The sequence below is a fragment of the Oncorhynchus keta genome, chromosome 5 (assembly GCF_023373465.1).
Source record: "Oncorhynchus keta strain PuntledgeMale-10-30-2019 chromosome 5, Oket_V2, whole genome shotgun sequence".
NCBI classification, from domain to species: domain Eukaryota; kingdom Metazoa; phylum Chordata; class Actinopteri; order Salmoniformes; family Salmonidae; genus Oncorhynchus; species Oncorhynchus keta.
The window spans coordinates 26,729,508-26,734,795 of NC_068425.1; the positions used below are offsets into that span (position 1 = coordinate 26,729,508).

Consider the following 5,288-nt stretch of genomic DNA (forward strand, 5'->3'; position numbering starts at 1 on the left):
CTGTAACACAACAAAATGTGGAATAACTCAAGGGGTATGAATAGTTTCTGAAGGAAATGTATGTGCCATTTTCGTAAATGATGATTAGCAGTTCAATGGACTATACGATGCAGCAGGTGTTCCACAGGGCACTGTGTTGTGTCCTGGGTTGTTTGTGGAGGAATTTGTATCAGCGGTGTATCTCTTGACTTAAGTTTGTATTAACATATCCATTTAGTCAGCCTTATGAGTAGCTTTGGGGGATGAACCAATTCATATGCTGAACAGGGTGGACGTTGCTATGGAGAGGACCGTAGGAGCCACTAGTATGAAAAATTGGTGTGTGTGTGTGCGCGTGTGTGCAAGAGCTAGAATATGGATTGAATATAAACATGGCTTTATTTTCATGTAGGTTTGGATGCAAATTATTTCTTCGGTACATGTGAATATTTGACTCTTCACATATTACGTATGGCTTCTATTACGCCAACCGCCAAAACGCTATCGAAATGATTTCAGTGATATAAATCCACTTCTGATTACCGCCATATTACAACATGGGGGTATCATTAATACCATGCTAATGCCTGACTATTAATCATACCACTGAAATCCAATAATCTTTTTTCTGATGGTGATGTGACACGCAGACAGAGACGCATAAATCCTTCTGTCTTGTCTTCAAGCAGAGAGAATGTTTGGCTTTCAACCATTTCTAGAAGGATGCCAGAGGCTTCTTGAACACACAAAATAACCGCTTTAATATGTAAAGGGATTTTAATTCCAGTGAGCCTGTTATGGGCCTCTTGAAAGAATGGTACAATACCTGCTACTTCTCTGCATATGTGTGGAGTGGACATTAAGATCCAGAAAATGGATCAGTCCAAAACTAACTTTGGCATGTGCTGATGTAGGCAAGAAAAACTGAGTGGCTGTTTCAATTATGTTGTTTGTTGTTTGTTATGTTAGTTGCAGGCTTCCATTTCCTCTTTGCCCTTACCCTAAAAAGATATGTAAAGTATAGGCCTATTCAGTAGCGAATATGTTAATATGGAATATGAAGTGTGTGGTGTATAGGCTGGGCTGCGGTTTAACGAGGTCGGGGATTAATGCTTTAGTCCCACACATTGGGGACGGGCGAGCAGTTCACTTTTGAGCTCTCCTGCGCTCTAATGCGGATTTTCTTGTATAACACGCAATGAGCCCTTAAATGATAAAAGGTGTCTCTCCGTGAGACGACCTGCTACTGTGCTGCTGCTGGAAATGGGGAAATAGATGGAGGGAGGTAGTACATCACACCACTTATGCTGCCTCTGTCTCTTCATCGCATTTTTCTTTCACATACTCTCGTTTTTTCTTCATGGGTGGTTGGGCTCGTATAGGGCGCTCCAAGCCAGGCAATTCGTCCAGGCAAGCTTACCACGACAGTTCATCGCTCACTCATACATTAAATGTATTAAGGAAGCTGGCTCGCTTTTCTTCCCATGTCATCTGCGTACACGTCAAGCCCGTGAATGGCCCAAGTCCTCTTCCATTACCAGTGTCGGACACCGGCAGTCAAATTCAAGCCAAATAGCTGTCGTGGAAGTGATTTTGCGCATAATCATAGATATCAACAGAACGTTGTACAATGTAGTATAGACTAGTTGTATAGACTAGTCCACCGTTTTCAATTTCAGAGAGATTGAGACTAAATAACAGTCAGTGTTCTTAACATTCATTCAATTTAACAATGGTCAATTTAATTAGTTATGCATTGCACGTTGCACTTCAGACATTATGTCCAATATAAATTACCTATTAATGTCCGCTTAGTCAAACACGAGTGTACACACAAAATAACCACACGTTTTAATCATGAAGCAACTGCTGTTGACGCATCGTAAACATACTCCACATATGTCCAAGCATAAAATATCAATAAATAAAGCTCGTTACACACCTCTCCACCTCTCTGCCAGACAGACAGATTCCACCGTCACATTCAGTGCAGCATACCGTAGACCCAAATAGACTACATGGGTTATAACATTAAAAACCTTGCTTCGTGTCCTACCTTGATTCCTCCAATCTCCTTCCTTCGTTGCTCAGTATATCTCATTCATTCTTCCTTTCCCCTCTTTTCACGGTCTCCTTCTCGTGTGGTTATCCGTCGTTTGTCATTTCTTGGTCCTTCTTCGTGCGGATGCATAAAGATAAACAATTAATAACCTGCTATCTTCAAAACAACCACTGCAAATGAAACGGGAAAAATCCTGCCGGTTAAAAATGACAAAAACAGTGGCGGCGTATCCCTCATATCATGTTTATGCTCATGGAATTATACCCATATGCGTATCAGAATAAATAGTAATGCGACCTCGCCTCATTTTAAGACAATATTTCGTTTAGGCGCGTAAAGGCGGTCCCAGTTTTCCATAATAAGCAATAACGTCTCTAGCCTAGCACATAAATGTGTGCTGCGCAGTCCGTTTGAAATGGTTGTAGATAAGCCGTTTTCAATTTGCCATTGCAAAACGTATCTCTTTGGATGTTTTCCTAAATATTTAGGCTTCAATGGCTAAATACCTTGTGTTGAAGGACCGATGCGGTTCTAATGTCGGTGGTTAAGAAATTCCATTATAGGCTATCCACAATTGTTGACTCTCAATGCAGATATATCAAACCTGGAACCAAAACACAAATATTAAAGGTTCCTTTACCGACTCATGCCACGTAGAAAATAGCAGTCGTTCTGTCTCCTCTGTCAGTAGCCTATGTCGAAATGTCTGTCGCTGGTAGCCTACAGAGGACTTCTACGCACTCAAGAACATTCAAGTAGTCTATTCTCGCACATTTTGTATGACTGAACTAAAGATTCCAAATGATTGTGTGCGAATATTCATAGATTGATGGTGCCCCACAGCTGAGGCGAACTTCCTCAGCGATGTCAGCGGGTAGGCTAAGATTATTTATTGAAAGATGGATGTTGGATAATTTATGTTAAATTGAAAGGCTATCATGCGGCTACAAAATAACGACTAATAGTTCTGCAGAGCGTTTAGGTCATATTTCAATAACCAAACACAATTGCATTTCCCCCCCCCACAAAAGCAAGCAAGTTTAGCTAGTTCATCTTTCCTGTGATGCAAATGTCATATGTCGTTGCCTGTGATGACAGACTGGCAGGCGAGGCGCGCATCTGGCTGTTCACCGCGTAGCATTCAGCGTCGCGCATATGTTGTTTATTAAAATCGCGAAATCTCCACCGAGAAGTCTATATTTCAGGTGAAGTCCTCGAGGCGATAATAAGATTCCCTAGTCGACGTTTGGTCCCTATAGACAGGCGCCACCGCGCACGCAGAAACATAAACGTTATTTCAGACTTGTGATGCTCATCTTGTTATTCATTAATTTGCAGACTACGTATCCTAGACTACGTGTTCGGGTTTATGGTCGTGGCATGGGAGGAAGCAGAGAGAAGACGAAGGAAAGGTGAGAAGGACACAGGGTAAGCTATGTATGTTCGTTTACACGAGAGCCTCGTTGAGAAAGACGCCGAGGAAAGCAGCATTGGTGAAAGAGTATTGTTTCACCGCGTGATGCCGCTCCCTAGTGAAGGCGCTCAGGACGGTAACAGGAACGGCAAGTCTTTTGTATAATAATAGCCTAAGCCTACACCCAAGTACCCCTATAAAACTGCAGTTATATACGTTATATTACGCGAATCACATTGCATGCTGTCCAATACACTATTAGGCTATTTTGTCTCCTGGTTCCAAATGAAACCAATGACAGGCCTAACACAGTCTTGGTCTGTACTTTATAAAGGGATTGTGAAGGCTAGTAGACCTAGTAGTAGACTATGCGTGACTCGTTTAGATAGTTTAGAAATCAGCCACATCAGCGAACTATGTGTTAAACATCAACAATACAATCACAATGTCAACCAACTACTGATTTATTAAATATGTTATACTGGATCATCTATAAACTATTACATCGCATAACAACGCCGCTATAAAGTAGGCCTTCATTTAAAGTGATCTGCTGACAATTAGTAGCCTATAGGCTCCCTTGCTTACTTGCTCATGGTGGCGCAATGTGCTGGACAGTGGCATGCTATAGCTCTCTGTTGTTCATATCAGCTGGTAGATCCTCCATTCTGAGACCAGTGTCTGGACAGTGGCATGCTATAGCTCTCTGTTGTTCATATCAGCTGGTAGGTCCTCCATTCTGAGACCAGTGTCTGGACAGTGGCATGCTATAGCTCTCTGTTGTTCATATCAGCTGGTAGGTCCTCCATTCTGAGACCAGTGTCTGGACAGTGGCATGCTATAGCTCTCTGTTGTTCATATCAGCTGGTAGGTCCTCCATTCTGAGACCAGTGTCTGGACAGTGGCATGCTATAGCTCTCTGTTGTTCATATCAGCTGGTAGGTCCTCCATTCTGAGACCAGTGTCTGGACAGATGTCCACATTGGTTCCATGTGGCTTTACTAAACGTCTTCGCTCATTAGAGGGTACACACAGTATGAAACTGCTGGCGGGCAGCTCAGGATGTCTCACACAGTACAAAAACAAACACCAGACTGTAAGGTGTTTGAATATGACCTTTTTGTGGGAGTAGACCTACCCTGCATCCATTTCATTTGCAGCAGCACCCTCCATAGTTTATTCAAATGACACATGGCTGAAAAGGAAAACAATTCCTTGCAAAGGGTAACATTACATTATTACATTATTACATTAGTTCTAGAATATTTCAAACCACCTGATGGAATTGGAGCGGATTACTTTGACAGCAGTGGGTTTGGACCTGAATCAATCTGACCCATATCTGAGACATTATACAACTAACTAAAGGAAGGCTTTTTGTCAAATAGACAGTGGATTGATCCATTATGTAACCCATGCATTTGTAGGGGCCAAACAGGTCTAACTTCAGTTCCAATTCAATTGCATTGCAATAGCTTTTGGTCTATAGTCTGTAGGTGTGCAGGATGATAACTATCCACCTCTTCCATGCTAGGGCCACGGTTCTGTCCATAGAAATAGCATTGCTAGAACAGCACCATCATAGCCTCAATGACTTGAAAAGGGAACTTCATTCTAATCATTCTATTTTTATGGTTCTCTTCCTGATTGCACCTCCCTCTGAAGGCTCCATCTCGGACTGACTTTCATGGACCAGCTCATCTGATTCTTGCCTCCAATAAAGACTATACAATGTCATTTGCATTGCATCATTATGTGAAAGCAAGCCTCCCCAGCTTTTTCAAGATCAAATGTCACAGTAGATTTCTGCAGACAGCCACACAGCTGTATATA

At 42.1% G+C, this 5,288-nt stretch overlaps 1 protein-coding gene across 49 annotated transcripts in view; it reads right to left on the reverse strand.

The window, feature by feature from the left end:
- Window positions 1–3,520, reverse strand: part of LOC118376256 (adhesion G protein-coupled receptor L1) — a 326,381-nt gene extending 322,861 nt beyond the window's left edge. For 48 of the 49 annotated variants that reach the window (XR_008136747.1, XR_008136723.1, XR_008136709.1 and 45 more), the window contains exon 1: window positions 2,036–3,520. The gene's annotated coding sequence lies outside the window, so the exon portion shown is untranslated. The remainder of the gene's footprint in view (window positions 1–2,035) is intronic. The other variant, XM_052519291.1, reaches the window with a different exon arrangement.
- Window positions 3,521–5,288: the final 1,768 nt, after the last annotated feature.